At 42.3% G+C, this 14,655-nt stretch overlaps 21 non-coding genes and 6 pseudogenes across 21 annotated transcripts; all 27 read left to right on the top strand.

Moving 5' to 3' along the window:
* Window positions 1-241: 241 nt before the first annotated feature.
* On the top strand, window positions 242-360 carry LOC140022768 (5S ribosomal RNA). The gene has a single exon (XR_011826747.1). It is a non-coding gene; the product is annotated as a 5S ribosomal RNA (ribosomal RNA).
* A 418-nt stretch (window positions 361-778) lies between these two features.
* LOC140022769 (5S ribosomal RNA) lies at window positions 779-897 on the top strand. Its single transcript, XR_011826748.1, has one exon. It is a non-coding gene; the product is annotated as a 5S ribosomal RNA (ribosomal RNA).
* A 417-nt stretch (window positions 898-1,314) lies between these two features.
* On the top strand, window positions 1,315-1,433 carry LOC140022770 (5S ribosomal RNA). The gene has a single exon (XR_011826749.1). It is a non-coding gene; the product is annotated as a 5S ribosomal RNA (ribosomal RNA).
* Window positions 1,434-1,849: 416 nt separating this feature from the next.
* LOC140022771 (5S ribosomal RNA) lies at window positions 1,850-1,968 on the top strand. The gene has a single exon (XR_011826750.1). It is a non-coding gene; the product is annotated as a 5S ribosomal RNA (ribosomal RNA).
* A 418-nt stretch (window positions 1,969-2,386) lies between these two features.
* LOC140022772 (5S ribosomal RNA) lies at window positions 2,387-2,505 on the top strand. Its single transcript, XR_011826751.1, has one exon. It is a non-coding gene; the product is annotated as a 5S ribosomal RNA (ribosomal RNA).
* Window positions 2,506-2,922: 417 nt separating this feature from the next.
* Window positions 2,923-3,041, top strand: LOC140022036 (5S ribosomal RNA). The gene has a single exon (XR_011826018.1). It is a non-coding gene; the product is annotated as a 5S ribosomal RNA (ribosomal RNA).
* A 416-nt stretch (window positions 3,042-3,457) lies between these two features.
* Window positions 3,458-3,576, top strand: LOC140025132 (5S ribosomal RNA; annotated as a pseudogene).
* A 417-nt stretch (window positions 3,577-3,993) lies between these two features.
* On the top strand, window positions 3,994-4,112 carry LOC140022773 (5S ribosomal RNA). The gene has a single exon (XR_011826752.1). It is a non-coding gene; the product is annotated as a 5S ribosomal RNA (ribosomal RNA).
* Window positions 4,113-4,529: 417 nt separating this feature from the next.
* On the top strand, window positions 4,530-4,648 carry LOC140023625 (5S ribosomal RNA). Its single transcript, XR_011827594.1, has one exon. It is a non-coding gene; the product is annotated as a 5S ribosomal RNA (ribosomal RNA).
* A 417-nt stretch (window positions 4,649-5,065) lies between these two features.
* Window positions 5,066-5,184, top strand: LOC140032154 (5S ribosomal RNA). Its single transcript, XR_011836079.1, has one exon. It is a non-coding gene; the product is annotated as a 5S ribosomal RNA (ribosomal RNA).
* Window positions 5,185-5,601: 417 nt separating this feature from the next.
* LOC140031930 (5S ribosomal RNA) lies at window positions 5,602-5,720 on the top strand. The gene has a single exon (XR_011835855.1). It is a non-coding gene; the product is annotated as a 5S ribosomal RNA (ribosomal RNA).
* Window positions 5,721-6,133: 413 nt separating this feature from the next.
* Window positions 6,134-6,252, top strand: LOC140023438 (5S ribosomal RNA). Its single transcript, XR_011827408.1, has one exon. It is a non-coding gene; the product is annotated as a 5S ribosomal RNA (ribosomal RNA).
* A 416-nt stretch (window positions 6,253-6,668) lies between these two features.
* On the top strand, window positions 6,669-6,787 carry LOC140022775 (5S ribosomal RNA). Its single transcript, XR_011826754.1, has one exon. It is a non-coding gene; the product is annotated as a 5S ribosomal RNA (ribosomal RNA).
* A 416-nt stretch (window positions 6,788-7,203) lies between these two features.
* Window positions 7,204-7,322, top strand: LOC140025133 (5S ribosomal RNA; annotated as a pseudogene).
* Window positions 7,323-7,738: 416 nt separating this feature from the next.
* LOC140025126 (5S ribosomal RNA) lies at window positions 7,739-7,858 on the top strand (annotated as a pseudogene).
* Window positions 7,859-8,275: 417 nt separating this feature from the next.
* LOC140023439 (5S ribosomal RNA) lies at window positions 8,276-8,394 on the top strand. The gene has a single exon (XR_011827409.1). It is a non-coding gene; the product is annotated as a 5S ribosomal RNA (ribosomal RNA).
* A 417-nt stretch (window positions 8,395-8,811) lies between these two features.
* LOC140032155 (5S ribosomal RNA) lies at window positions 8,812-8,930 on the top strand. Its single transcript, XR_011836080.1, has one exon. It is a non-coding gene; the product is annotated as a 5S ribosomal RNA (ribosomal RNA).
* A 418-nt stretch (window positions 8,931-9,348) lies between these two features.
* On the top strand, window positions 9,349-9,467 carry LOC140031931 (5S ribosomal RNA). The gene has a single exon (XR_011835856.1). It is a non-coding gene; the product is annotated as a 5S ribosomal RNA (ribosomal RNA).
* A 417-nt stretch (window positions 9,468-9,884) lies between these two features.
* On the top strand, window positions 9,885-10,003 carry LOC140022776 (5S ribosomal RNA). Its single transcript, XR_011826755.1, has one exon. It is a non-coding gene; the product is annotated as a 5S ribosomal RNA (ribosomal RNA).
* Window positions 10,004-10,419: 416 nt separating this feature from the next.
* On the top strand, window positions 10,420-10,538 carry LOC140025135 (5S ribosomal RNA; annotated as a pseudogene).
* A 416-nt stretch (window positions 10,539-10,954) lies between these two features.
* Window positions 10,955-11,074, top strand: LOC140025127 (5S ribosomal RNA; annotated as a pseudogene).
* Window positions 11,075-11,491: 417 nt separating this feature from the next.
* On the top strand, window positions 11,492-11,610 carry LOC140023440 (5S ribosomal RNA). The gene has a single exon (XR_011827410.1). It is a non-coding gene; the product is annotated as a 5S ribosomal RNA (ribosomal RNA).
* Window positions 11,611-12,027: 417 nt separating this feature from the next.
* LOC140032156 (5S ribosomal RNA) lies at window positions 12,028-12,146 on the top strand. The gene has a single exon (XR_011836081.1). It is a non-coding gene; the product is annotated as a 5S ribosomal RNA (ribosomal RNA).
* A 418-nt stretch (window positions 12,147-12,564) lies between these two features.
* On the top strand, window positions 12,565-12,683 carry LOC140031932 (5S ribosomal RNA). The gene has a single exon (XR_011835857.1). It is a non-coding gene; the product is annotated as a 5S ribosomal RNA (ribosomal RNA).
* Window positions 12,684-13,096: 413 nt separating this feature from the next.
* LOC140023442 (5S ribosomal RNA) lies at window positions 13,097-13,215 on the top strand. Its single transcript, XR_011827412.1, has one exon. It is a non-coding gene; the product is annotated as a 5S ribosomal RNA (ribosomal RNA).
* Window positions 13,216-13,631: 416 nt separating this feature from the next.
* Window positions 13,632-13,750, top strand: LOC140025130 (5S ribosomal RNA; annotated as a pseudogene).
* A 417-nt stretch (window positions 13,751-14,167) lies between these two features.
* On the top strand, window positions 14,168-14,286 carry LOC140032435 (5S ribosomal RNA). The gene has a single exon (XR_011836361.1). It is a non-coding gene; the product is annotated as a 5S ribosomal RNA (ribosomal RNA).
* The last annotated feature ends 369 nt before the right edge of the window (window positions 14,287-14,655 follow it).

The following is a 14,655-nucleotide window of genomic DNA, read 5'->3' on the forward strand; positions in this document are numbered from 1 at the left end:
ATTTGTCGGCGCAAATGTATCAGCGCAAGCGTGAAGGATTGATTTCATGATAATTTAGAGTTGCGGGATGATGGAAAAAAACAGGGGGCAAATCAATAACAAAAAAAAATATGAAAGCAAATAAATAAAAGGATAATAGGAAAATGCTTGAATTGACGCTTAAAATGAATTCCGGTCTAGAAAAGCCACACTGCTTCGCAGGACGGGGTAGTTTAAAAGAATAAAGCGAAAGGAATATGGCGGGTGCGATCATACCAGCACTAATGCACCGGATCCCATCAGAACTTCGAAATTAAGCGTGTTTGGGCGAGAGTAGTACTTGGATTGGTGACCCCCTGGGAAGTCCTCGTGTTGCACCCCTCTCTTTTTTGTTTCGAAATCCAAATTTCCTATTCGTTCTTTGTCCTGTAGTAATTTAGCTCAGTCGGAACGATTGCTTAATATTTTGCTTCTTGTCGAAGCGTGAAGGAGGATCTGAAGGCGCGAGACAAATCAGGAACGGTACGGCTCGATCAAAGCCCGGATCGTCGCTCAAATTTGTCGGCGCAAATGTATCAGCGCAAGCGTGAAGGATTGATTTCATGATAATTTAGAGTTGCGGGATGATGGAATAAAACAGGGGGCAAATCAATAACAAAAAAAAAATATGAAAGCAATATAAATAAAAGGATAATAGGAAAATGCTTGAATTGACGCTTAAAATGAATTCCGGTCTAGAAAAGCTACACTGCTTCGCAGGACGGGGTAGTTTAAAAGAATAAAGCGAAAGGAATATGGCGGGTGCGATCATACCAGCACTAATGCACCGGATCCCATCAGAACTTCGAAATTAAGCGTGTTTGGGCGAGAGTAGTACTTGGATTGGTGACCCCCTGGGAAGTCCTCGTGTTGCACCCCTCTCTTTTTTGTTTCGAAATCCAAATTTCCTATTCGTTCTTTATCCTGTAGTAATTTAGCTCAGTCGGAACGATTGCTTAATATTTTGCTTCTTGTCGAAGCGTGAAGGAGGATCTGAAGGCGCGAGACAAATCAGGAACGGTACGGCTCGATCAAAGCCCGGATCGTCGCTCAAATTTGTCGGCGCAAATGTATCAGCGCAAGCGTGAAGGATTGATTTCATGATAATTTAGAGTTGCGGGATGATGGAAAAAAACAGGGGGCAAATCAATAACAAAAAAAAAATATGAAAGCAAATAAATAAAAGGATAATAGGAAAATGCTTGAATTGACGCTTAAAATGAATTTCGGTCTAGAAAAGCCACACTGTTTCGCAGGACGGGGTAGTTTAAAAGAATAAAGCGAAAGGAATATGGCGGGTGCGATCATACCAGCACTAATGCACCGGATCCCATCAGAACTTCGAAATTAAGCGTGTTTGGGCGAGAGTAGTACTTGGATTGGTGACCCCCTGGGAAGTCCTCGTGTTGCACCCCTCTCTTTTTTGTTTCGAAATCCAAATTTTCTATTCGTTCTTTATCCTGTAGTAATTTAGGTCCTTCGGAACGATTGCTTTATATTTTGCTTCTTCTCGAAGCATGAAGGCGGATCTGAAGGCGCGAGACAAATCAGGAACGGTACGGCTCGATCAAAGCCCGGATCGTCGCTCAAATTTGTCGGCGCAAATGTATCAGCGCAAGCGTGAAGGATTGATTTCATGATAATTTAGAGTTGCGGGATGATGGAAAAAAACAGGGGGCAAATCAATAACAAAAAAAAATATGAAAGCAAATAAATAAAAGGATAATAGGAAAATGCTTGAATTGACGCTTAAAATGAATTCCGGTCTAGAAAAGTCACACTGCTTCGCAGGACGGGGTAGTTTAAAAGAATAAAGCGAAAGGAATATGGCGGGTGCGATCATACCAGCACTAATGCACCGGATCCCATCAGAACTTCGAAATTAAGCGTGTTTGGGCGAGAGTAGTACTTGGATTGGTGACCCCCTGGGAAGTCCTCGTGTTGCACCCCTCTCTTTTTTGTTTCGAAATCCAAATTTCCTATTCGTTCTTTGTCCTGTAGTAATTTAGCTCAGTCGGAACGATTGCTTAATATTTTGCTTCTTGTCGAAGCGTGAAGGAGGATCTGAAGGCGCGAGACAAATCAGGAACGGTACGGCTCGATCAAAGCCCGGATCGTCGCTCAAATTTGTCGGCGCAAATGTATCAGCGCAAGCGTGAAGGATTGATTTCATGATAATTTAGAGTTGCGGGATGATGGAATAAAACAGGGGGCAAATCAATAACAAAAAAAAAATATGAAAGCAATATAAATAAAAGGATAATAGGAAAATGCTTGAATTGACGCTTAAAATGAATTCCGGTCTAGAAAAGCTACACTGCTTCGCAGGACGGGGTAGTTTAAAAGAATAAAGCGAAAGGAATATGGCGGGTGCGATCATACCAGCACTAATGCACCGGATCCCATCAGAACTTCGAAATTAAGCGTGTTTGGGCGAGAGTAGTACTTGGATTGGTGACCCCCTGGGAAGTCCTCGTGTTGCACCCCTCTCTTTTTTGTTTCGAAATCCAAATTTCCTATTCGTTCTTTATCCTGTAGTAATTTAGCTCAGTCGGAACGATTGCTTAATATTTTGCTTCTTGTCGAAGCGTGAAGGAGGATCTGAAGGCGCGAGACAAATCAGGAACGGTACGGCTCGATCAAAGCCCGGATCGTCGCTCAAATTTGTCGGCGCAAATGTATCAGCGCAAGCGTGAAGGATTGATTTCATGATAATTTAGAGTTGCGGGATGATGGAAAAAAACAGGGGGCAAATCAATAACAAAAAAAAAATATGAAAGCAAATAAATAAAAGGATAATAGGAAAATGCTTGAATTGACGCTTAAAATGAATTTCGGTCTAGAAAAGCCACACTGTTTCGCAGGACGGGGTAGTTTAAAAGAATAAAGCGAAAGGAATATGGCGGGTGCGATCATACCAGCACTAATGCACCGTATCCCATCAAAACTCCGAAGTTAAGCGTGCTTGGGCGTGAGCAGTATTAGGATGGGTGACCCCCTGGGAAGTCCTCGTGTTGCACCCCTCTCTTTTTTGTTTCGAAATCCAAATTTCCTATTCGTTCTTTATCCTGTAGTAATTTAGCTCCGTCGGAACGATTGCTTAATATTTTGCTTCTTGTCGAAGGGTTAAGGAGGATCTGAAGGCGCGAGACAAATCAGGAACGGTACGGCTCGATCAAAGCCCGGATCGTCGATCAAATTTGTCGGCGCAAATGTATCAGCGCAAGCGTGAAGGATTGATTTCATGATAATGTAGAGTTGCGGGATGATGGAAAAAAACAGGGGGCAAATCAATAACAAAAAAAATTATGAAAGCAAATAAATAAAAGGAAAATAGGAAAATGCTTGAATTGACGCTTAAAATGAATTTCGGTCTAGAAAAGCCACACTGCTTCGCAGGACGGGGTAGTTTAAAAGAATAAAACGAAAGGAATATGGCGGGTGCGATCATACCAGCACTAATACACCGGATCCCATCAGAACATCGAAATTAAGCGTGTTTGGGCGAGAGTAGTACTTGGATTGGTGACCCCCTGGGAAGAAATCGTGTTGCACCCCTCTCTTTTTTGTTTCGAAATCCAAATTTCCTATTCGTTCTTTATCCTGTAGTAATTTAGCTCCGTCGGAACGATTGCTTAATATTTTGCTTCTTGTCGAAGCGTGAAGGAGGATCTGAAGGCGCGAGACAAATCAGGAACGGTACGGCTCGATCAAAGCCCGGATCGTCGCTCAAATTTGTCGGCGCAAATGTATCAGCGCAAGCGTGAAGGATTGATTTCATGATAATTTAGAGTTGCGGGATGATGGAAAAAAACAGGGGGCAAATCAATAACAAAAAAAAATATGAAAGCAATATAAATAAAAGGATAATAGGAAAATGCTTGAATTGACGCTTAAAATGAATTCCGGTCTAGAAAAGCTACACTGCTTCGCAGGACGGGGTAGTTTAAAAGAATAAAGCGAAAGGAATATGGCGGGTGCGATCATACCAGCACTAATGCACCGGATCCCATCAGAACTTCGAAATTAAGCGTGTTTGGGCGAGAGTAGTACTTGGATTGGTGACCCCCTGGGAAGTCCTCGTGTTGCACCCCTCTCTTTTTTGTTTCGAAATCCAAATTTCCTATTCGTTCTTTATCCTGTAGTAATTTAGCTCAGTCGGAACGATTGCTTAATATTTTGCTTCTTGTCGAAGCGTGAAGGAGGATCTGAAGGCGCGAGACAAATCAGGAACGGTACGGCTCGATCAAAGCCCGGATCGTCGCTCAAATTTGTCGGCGCAAATGTATCAGCGCAAGCGTGAAGGATTGATTTCATGATAATTTAGAGTTGCGGGATGATGGAAAAAAACAGGGGGCAAATCAATAACAAAAAAAAAATATGAAAGCAAATAAATAAAAGGATAAGAGGAAAATACTTCAATTGACGCTTAAAATGAATTCCGGTCTAGAAAAGCCACACTGCTTCGCTGGACGGGGTAGTTTAAAAGAATAAAGCGAAAGGAACGTTGTGGGTGCAATCATACCAGCACTAATGCACCGTATCCCATCAGAACTCCGAAGTTAAGCGTGCTTGGGCGTGAGCAGTATTAGGATGGGTGACCCCCTGGGAATTCCTCTTGTTGCACCCCTTTCTTTTTTGTTTCGAAATTCAAATTTTCTATTCGTTATTTATCCTGTAGTAATTTAGGTCCTTCGGAACGATTGCTTTATATTTTGCTTCTTCTCGAAGCATGAAGGCGGATCTGAAGGCGCGAGACAAATCAGGAACGGTACGACTCGATCAAAGCCCGGAGCGTCGCTCAAATTTATCGGCGCAAATGTATCAGCGCAAGCGTGAAGGATTGATTTCATGATAATTTAGAGTTGCGGGATAATGGAAAAAAACAGGGGGCAAATCAATAATAAAAAAAAAATATGAAAGCAAATAAATAAAAGGATAATAGGAAAATGCTTGAATTGACGCTTAAAATGAATTTCGGTCTAGAAAAGCCACACTGCTTCGCAGGACGGGGTAGTTTAAAAGAATAAAGCGAAAGGAACATGGCGGGTGCGATCATACCAGCACTAATGCACCGGATCCCATCAGAACTCCGAAGTTAAGCATGCTTGGGCGAGTGTAGTACTAGGATGGGTGACCCCCTGGGAATTCCTCTTGTTGCACCCCTCTCTTTTTTGTTTCGAAATTCAAATTTTCTATTCGTTCTTTATCCTGTAGTAATTTAGGTCCTTCGGAACGATTGCTTTATATTTTGCTTCTTCTCGAAGCATGAAGGCGGATCTGAAGGCGCGAGACAAATCAGGAACGGTACGGCTCGATCAAAGCCCGGAGCGTCGCTCAAATTTGTCGGCGCAAATGTATCAGCGCAAGCGTGAAGGATTGATTTCATGATAATTTAGAGTTGCGGGATGATGGAAAAAAACAGGGGGCAAATCAATAACAAAAAAAAAATATGAAAGCAAATAAATAAAAGGATAAGAGGAAAATGCTTCAATTGACGCTTAAAATGAATTCCGGTCTAGAAAAGCCACACTGCTTCGCAGGACGGGGTAGTTTAAAAGAATAAAGCGAAAGGAACATGGCGGGTGCGATCATACCAGCACTAATGCACCGGATCCCATCAGAACTCCGAAGTTAAGCATGCTTGGGCGAGAGTAGTACTAGGATGGGTGACCCCCTGGGAATTCCTCTTGTTGCACCCCTCTCTTTTTTGTTTCGAAATTCAAATTTTCTATTCGTTCTTTATCCTGTAGTAATTTAGGTCCTTCGGAACGATTGCTTTATATTTGGCTTCTTCTCGAAGCATGAAGGCGGATCTGAAGGCGCGAGACAAATCAGGAACGGTACGGCTCGATCAAAGCCCGGATCGTCGCTCAAATTTGTCGGCGCAAATGTATCACCGCAAGCGTGAAGGATTGATTTCATGATAATTTAGAGTTGCGGGATGATGGAAAAAAACAGGGTGCAAATCAATAACAAAAAAATATAAAGTAAATAAATAAAAGGATAAGAGGAAAATGCTTCAATTGACGCTTAAAATGAATTCCGGTCTAGAAAGGCCACACTGCTTCGCTGGACGGGGTCGTTTAAAAGAATAAAGCGAAAGGAACGTTGTGGGTGCGATCATACCAGCACTAATGCACCGTATCCCATCAGAACTCCGAAGTTAAGCGTGCTTGGGCGTGAGCAGTATTAGGATGGGTGACCCCCTGGGAATTCCTCTTGTTGCACCCCTTTCTTTTTTGTTTCGAAATTCAAATTTTCTATTCGTTCTTTATCCTGTAGTAATTTAGGTCCTTCGGAACGATTGCTTTATATTTTGCTTCTTCTCGAAGCATGAAGGCGGATCTGAAGGCGCGAGACAAATCAGGAACGGTACGGCTCGATCAAAGCCCGGAGCGTCGCTCAAATTTATCGGCGCAAATGTATCAGCGCAAGCGTGAAGGATTGATTTCATGATAATTTAGAGTTGCGGGATGATGGAAAAAAACAGGGGGCAAATCAATAACAAAAAAAAATATGAAAGCAAATAAATAAAAGGATAATAGGAAAATGCTTGAATTGACGCTTAAAATGAATTCCGGTCTAGAAAAGCCACACTGCTTCGCAGGACGGGGTAGTTTAAAAGAATAAAGCGAAAGGAATATGGCGGGTGCGATCATACCAGCACTAATGCACCGGATCCCATCAGAACTTCGAAATTAAGCGTGTTTGGGCGAGAGTAGTACTTGGATTGGTGACCCCCTGGGAAGTCCTCGTGTTGCACCCCTCTCTTTTTAGTTTCGAAATCCAAATTTCCTATTCGTTCTTTATCCTGTAGTAATTTAGCTCCGTCGGAACGATTGCTTAATATTTTGCTTCTTGTCGAAGGGTTAAGGAGGATCTGAAGGCGCGAGACAAATCAGGAACGGTACGGCTCGATCAAAGCCCGGATCGTCGATCAAATTTGTCGGCGCAAATGTATCAGCGCAAGCGTGAAGGATTGATTTCATGATAATGTAGAGTTGCGGGATGATGGAAAAAAACAGGGGGCAAATCAATAACAAAAAAAATTATGAAAGCAAATAAATAAAAGGAAAATAGGAAAATGCTTGAATTGACGCTTAAAATGAATTTCGGTCTAGAAAAGCCACACTGCTTCGCAGGACGGGGTAGTTTAAAAGAATAAAACGAAAAGAATATGGCGGGTGCGATCATACCAGCACTAATACACCGGATCCCATCAGAACATCGAAATTAAGCGTGTTTGGGCGAGAGTAGTACTTGGATTGGTGACCCCCTGGGAAGAAATCGTGTTGCACCCCTCTCTTTTTTGTTTCGAAATCCAAATTTCCTATTCGTTCTTTATCCTGTAGTAATTTAGCTCCGTCGGAACGATTGCTTAATATTTTGCTTCTTGTCGAAGCGTGAAGGAGGATCTGAAGGCGCGAGACAAATCAGGAACGGTACGGCTCGATCAAAGCCCGGATCGTCGCTCAAATTTGTCGGCGCAAATGTATCAGCGCAAGCGTGAAGGATTGATTTCATGATAATTTAGAGTTGCGGGATGATGGAAAAAAACAGGGGGCAAATCAATAACAAAAAAAAATATGAAAGCAAATAAATAAAAGGATAATAGGAAAATGCTTGAATTGACGCTTAAAATGAATTTCGGTCTAGAAAAGCCACACTGCTTCGCAGGACGGGGTAGTTTAAAAGAATAAAGCGAAAGGAACATGGCGGGTGCGATCATACCAGCACTAATGCACCGGAAAAATATCAGAACTCCGAAGTTAAGCATGCTTGGGCGAGAGTAGTACTAGGATGGGTGACCCCCTGGGAATTCCTCTTGTTGCACCCCTCTCTTTTTTGTTTCGAAATTCAAATTTTCTATTCGTTCTTTATCCTGTAGTAATTTAGGTCCTTCGGAACGATTGCTTTATATTTTGCTTCTTCTCGAAGCATGAAGGCGGATCTGAAGGCGCGAGACAAATCAGGAACGGTACGGCTCGATCAAAGCCCGGATCGTCGCTCAAATTTGTCGGCGCAAATGTATCAGCGCAAGCGTGAAGGATTGATTTCATGATAATTTAGAGTTGCGGGATGATGGAAAAAAACAGGGGGCAAATCAATAACAAAAAAAAAATATGAAAGCAAATAAATAAAAGGATAAGAGGAAAATGCTTCAATTGACGCTTAAAATGAATTCCGGTCTAGAAAAGCCACACTGCTTCGCTGGACGGGGTAGTTTAAAAGAATAAAGCGAAAGGAACGTTGTGGGTGCGATCATACCAGCACTAATGCACCGTATCCCATCAGAACTCCGAAGTTAAGCGTGCTTGGGCGTGAGCAGTATTAGGATGGGTGACCCCCTGGGAATTCCTCTTGTTGCACCCCTTTCTTTTTTGTTTCGAAATTCAAATTTTCTATTCGTTCTTTATCCTGTAGTAATTTAGGTCCTTCGGAACGATTGCTTTATATTTTGCTTCTTCTCGAAGCATGAAGGCGGATCTGAAGGCGCGAGACAAATCAGGAACGGTACGACTCGATCAAAGCCCGGAGCGTCGCTCAAATTTATCGGCGCAAATGTATCAGCGCAAGCGTGAAGGATTGATTTCATGATAATTTAGAGTTGCGGGATAATGGAAAAAAACAGGGGGCAAATCAATAATAAAAAAAAAATATGAAAGCAAATAAATAAAAGGATAATAGGAAAATGCTTGAATTGACGCTTAAAATGAATTTCGGTCTAGAAAAGCCACACTGCTTCGCAGGACGGGGTAGTTTAAAAGAATAAAGCGAAAGGAACATGGCGGGTGCGATCATACCAGCACTAATGCACCGGATCCCATCAGAACTCCGAAGTTAAGCATGCTTGGGCGAGTGTAGTACTAGGATGGGTGACCCCCTGGGAATTCCTCTTGTTGCACCCCTCTCTTTTTTGTTTCGAAATTCAAATTTTCTATTCGTTCTTTATCCTGTAGTAATTTAGGTCCTTCGGAACGATTGCTTTATATTTTGCTTCTTCTCGAAGCATGAAGGCGGATCTGAAGGCGCGAGACAAATCAGGAACGGTACTGCTCGATCAAAGCCCGGAGCGTCGCTCAAATTTGTCGGCGCAAATGTATCAGCGCAAGCGTGAAGGATTGACTTCATGATAATTTAGAGTTGCGGGATGATGGAAAAAAACAGGGGGCAAATCAATAACAAAAAAAAAAATATGAAAGCAAATAAATAAAAGGATAAGAGGAAAATGCTTCAATTGACGCTTAAAATGAATTCCGGTCTAGAAAAGCCACACTGCTTCGCAGGACGGGGTAGTTTAAAAGAATAAAGCGAAAGGAACATGGCGGGTGCGATCATACCAGCACTAATGCACCGGATCCCATCAGAACTCCGAAGTTAAGCATGCTTGGGCGAGAGTAGTACTAGGATGGGTGACCCCCTGGGAATTCCTCTTGTTGCACCCCTCTCTTTTTTGTTTCGAAATTCAAATTTTCTATTCGTTCTTTATCCTGTAGTAATTTAGGTCCTTCGGAACGATTGCTTTATATTTGGCTTCTTCTCGAAGCATGAAGGCGGATCTGAAGGCGCGAGACAAATCAGGAACGGTACGGCTCGATCAAAGCCCGGATCGTCGCTCAAATTTGTCGGCGCAAATGTATCAGCGCAAGCGTGAAGGATTGATTTCATGATAATTTAGAGTTGCGGGATGATGGAAAAAAACAGGGGGCAAATCAATAACAAAAAAAAAATATGAAAGCAAATAAATAAAAGGATAATAGGAAAATGCTTGAATTGACGCTTAAAATGAATTTCGGTCTAGAAAAGCCACACTGTTTCGCAGGACGGGGTAGTTTAAAAGAATAAAGCGAAAGGAATATGGCGGGTGCGATCATACCAGCACTAATGCACCGGATCCCATCAGAACTTCGAAATTAAGCGTGTTTGGGCGAGAGTAGTACTTGGATTGGTGACCCCCTGGGAAGTCCTCGTGTTGCACCCCTCTCTTTTTAGTTTCGAAATCCAAATTTCCTATTCGTTCTTTATCCTGTAGTAATTTAGCTCCGTCGGAACGATTGCTTAATATTTTGCTTCTTGTCGAAGGGTTAAGGAGGATCTGAAGGCGCGAGACAAATCAGGAACGGTACGGCTCGATCAAAGCCCGGATCGTCGATCAAATTTGTCGGCGCAAATGTATCAGCGCAAGCGTGAAGGATTGATTTCATGATAATGTAGAGTTGCGGGATGATGGAAAAAAACAGGGGGCAAATCAATAACAAAAAAAATTATGAAAGCAAATAAATAAAAGGAAAATAGGAAAATGCTTGAATTGACGCTTAAAATGAATTTCGGTCTAGAAAAGCCACACTGCTTCGCAGGACGGGGTAGTTTAAAAGAATAAAACGAAAAGAATATGGCGGGTGCGATCATACCAGCACTAATACACCGGATCCCATCAGAACATCGAAATTAAGCGTGTTTGGGCGAGAGTAGTACTTGGATTGGTGACCCCCTGGGAAGAAATCGTGTTGCACCCCTCTCTTTTTTGTTTCGAAATCCAAATTTCCTATTCGTTCTTTATCCTGTAGTAATTTAGCTCCGTCGGAACGATTGCTTAATATTTTGCTTCTTGTCGAAGCGTGAAGGAGGATCTGAAGGCGCGAGACAAATCAGGAACGGTACGGCTCGATCAAAGCCCGGATCGTCGCTCAAATTTGTCGGCGCAAATGTATCAGCGCAAGCGTGAAGGATTGATTTCATGATAATTTAGAGTTGCGGGATGATGGAAAAAAACAGGGGGCAAATCAATAACAAAAAAAAATATGAAAGCAAATAAATAAAAGGATAATAGGAAAATGCTTGAATTGACGCTTAAAATGAATTTCGGTCTAGAAAAGCCACACTGCTTCGCAGGACGGGGTAGTTTAAAAGAATAAAGCGAAAGGAACATGGCGGGTGCGATCATACCAGCACTAATGCACCGGAAAAATATCAGAACTCCGAAGTTAAGCATGCTTGGGCGAGAGTAGTACTAGGATGGGTGACCCCCTGGGAATTCCTCTTGTTGCACCCCTCTCTTTTTTGTTTCGAAATTCAAATTTTCTATTCGTTCTTTATCCTGTAGTAATTTAGGTCCTTCGGAACGATTGCTTTATATTTTGCTTCTTCTCGAAGCATGAAGGCGGATCTGAAGGCGCGAGACAAATCAGGAACGGTACGGCTCGATCAAAGCCCGGATCGTCGCTCAAATTTGTCGGCGCAAATGTATCAGCGCAAGCGTGAAGGATTGATTTCATGATAATTTAGAGTTGCGGGATGATGGAAAAAAACAGGGGGCAAATCAATAACAAAAAAAAAATATGAAAGCAAATAAATAAAAGGATAAGAGGAAAATGCTTCAATTGACGCTTAAAATGAATTCCGGTCTAGAAAAGCCACACTGCTTCGCTGGACGGGGTAGTTTAAAAGAATAAAGCGAAAGGAACGTTGTGGGTGCGATCATACCAGCACTAATGCACCGTATCCCATCAGAACTCCGAAGTTAAGCGTGCTTGGGCGTGAGCAGTATTAGGATGGGTGACCCCCTGGGAATTCCTCTTGTTGCACCCCTTTCTTTTTTGTTTCGAAATTCAAATTTTCTATTCGTTCTTTATCCTGTAGTAATTTAGGTCCTTCGGAACGATTGCTTTATATTTTGCTTCTTCTCGAAGCATGAAGGCGGATCTGAAGGCGCGAGACAAATCAGGAACGGTACGACTCGATCAAAGCCCGGAGCGTCGCTCAAATTTATCGGCGCAAATGTATCAGCGCAAGCGTGAAGGATTGATTTCATGATAATTTAGAGTTGCGGGATAATGGAAAAAAACAGGGGGCAAATCAATAATAAAAAAAAAATATGAAAGCAAATAAATAAAAGGATAATAGGAAAATGCTTGAATTGACGCTTAAAATGAATTTCGGTCTAGAAAAGCCACACTGCTTCGCAGGACGGGGTAGTTTAAAAGAATAAAGCGAAAGGAACATGGCGGGTGCGATCATACCAGCACTAATGCACCGGATCCCATCAGAACTCCGAAGTTAAGCATGCTTGGGCGAGTGTAGTACTAGGATGGGTGACCCCCTGGGAATTCCTCTTGTTGCACCCCTCTCTTTTTTGTTTCGAAATTCAAATTTTCTATTCGTTCTTTATCCTGTAGTAATTTAGGTCCTTCGGAACGATTGCTTTATATTTTGCTTCTTCTCGAAGCATGAAGGCGGATCTGAAGGCGCGAGACAAATCAGGAACGGTACTGCTCGATCAAAGCCCGGAGCGTCGCTCAAATTTGTCGGCGCAAATGTATCAGCGCAAGCGTGAAGGATTGACTTCATGATAATTTAGAGTTGCGGGATGATGGAAAAAAACAGGGGGCAAATCAATAACAAAAAAAAAAATATGAAAGCAAATAAATAAAAGGATAAGAGGAAAATGCTTCAATTGACGCTTAAAATGAATTCCGGTCTAGAAAAGCCACACTGCTTCGCAGGACGGGGTAGTTTAAAAGAATAAAGCGAAAGGAACATGGCGGGTGCGATCATACCAGCACTAATGCACCGGATCCCATCAGAACTCCGAAGTTAAGCATGCTTGGGCGAGAGTAGTACTAGGATGGGTGACCCCCTGGGAATTCCTCTTGTTGCACCCCTCTCTTTTTTGTTTCGAAATTCAAATTTTCTATTCGTTCTTTATCCTGTAGTAATTTAGGTCCTTCGGAACGATTGCTTTATATTTGGCTTCTTCTCGAAGCATGAAGGCGGATCTGAAGGCGCGAGACAAATCAGGAACGGTACGGCTCGATCAAAGCCCGGATCGTCGCTCAAATTTGTCGGCGCAAATGTATCACCGCAAGCGTGAAGGATTGATTTCATGATAATTTAGAGTTGCGGGATGATGGAAAAAAACAGGGTGCAAATCAATAACAAAAAAATATAAAGTAAATAAATAAAAGGATAAGAGGAAAATGCTTCAATTGACGCTTAAAATGAATTCCGGTCTAGAAAAGCCACACTGCTTCGCTGGACGGGGTCGTTTAAAAGAATAAAGCGAAAGGAACGTTGTGGGTGCGATCATACCAGCACTAATGCACCGTATCCCATCAGAACTCCGAAGTTAAGCGTGCTTGGGCGTGAGCAGTATTAGGATGGGTGACCCCCTGGGAATTCCTCTTGTTGCACCCCTCTCTTTTTTGTTTCGAAATTCAAATTTTCTATTCGTTCTTTATCCTGTAGTAATTTAGTTCCTTCGGAACGATTGCTTTATATTTTGCTTCTTCTCGAAGCATGAAGGCGGATCTGAAGGCGCGAGACAAATCAGGAACGGTACGGCTCGATCAAAGCCCGGAGCGTCGCTCAAATTTATCGGCGCAAATGTATCAGCGCAAGCGTGAAGCATTGATTTCCCGATAATTTAGAGTTGCGGGATGATGGAAAAAAACAGGGGGCAAATCAATAACAAAAAAAAATATGAAAGCAAATAAATAAAAGGATAATAGGAAAATGCTTGAATTGACGCTTAAAATGAATTTCGGTCTAGAAAAGCAACACTGCTTCGCAGGACGGGGTAGTTTAAAAGAATAAAGCGAAAGGAATATGGCGGGTGCGATCATACCAGCACTAATGCACCGGATCCCATCAGAACATCGAAATTAAGCATGTTTGGGCGAGAGTAGTACTTGGATTGGTGACCCCCTGGGAAGTCCTCGTGTTGCAGCCCTCTCTTTTTTGTTTCGAAATCCAAATTTCCTATTCGTTCTTTATCCAGTAGTAATTTAGCTCCGTCGGAACGATTGCTTAATATTTTGCTTCTTGTCGAAGCGTGAAGGAGGATCTGAAGGCGCGAGACAAATCAGGAACGGTACGGCTCGATCAAAGCCTGGATCGTCGCTCAAATTTGTCGGCGCAAATGTATCAGCGCAAGCGTGAAGGATTGATTTCATGATAATTTAGAGTTGCGGGATGATGGAAAAAAACAGGGGGCAAATCAATAACAAAAAAAAAATATGAAAGCAAATAAATAAAAGGATAATAGGAAAATGCTTGAATTGACGCTTAAAATGAATTTCGGTCTAGAAAAGCCACACTGCTTCGCAGGACGGGGTAGTTTAAAAGAATAAAGCGAAAGGAATATGGCGGGTGCGATCATACCAGCACTAATGCACCGGATCCCATCAGAACTCCGAAATTAAGCATGCTTGGGCGAGAGTAGTACTAGGATGGGTGACCCCCTGGGAATTCCTCTTGTTGCACCCCTCTCTTTTTTGTTTCGAAATTCAAATTTTCTATTCGTTCTTTATCCTGTAGTAATTTAGGTCCTTCGGAACGATTGCTTTATATTTTGCTTCTTCTCGAAGCATGAAGGCGGATCTGAAGGCGCGAGACAAATCAGGAACGGTACTGCTCGATCAAAGCCCGGAGCGTCGCTCAAATTTGTCGGCGCAAATGTATCAGCGCAAGCGTGAAGGATTGACTTCATGATAATTTAGAGTTGCGGGATGATGGAAAAAAACAGGGGGCAAATCAATAACAAAAAAAAAAATATGAAAGCAAATAAATAAAAGGATAATAGGAAAATGCTTGAATTGACGCTTAAAATGAATTTCGGTCTAGAAAAGCCACACT

The sequence above is a fragment of the Coffea arabica genome, chromosome 11e, assembly GCF_036785885.1.
Source record: "Coffea arabica cultivar ET-39 chromosome 11e, Coffea Arabica ET-39 HiFi, whole genome shotgun sequence".
In the NCBI taxonomy this organism is placed as follows: domain Eukaryota; kingdom Viridiplantae; phylum Streptophyta; class Magnoliopsida; order Gentianales; family Rubiaceae; genus Coffea; species Coffea arabica.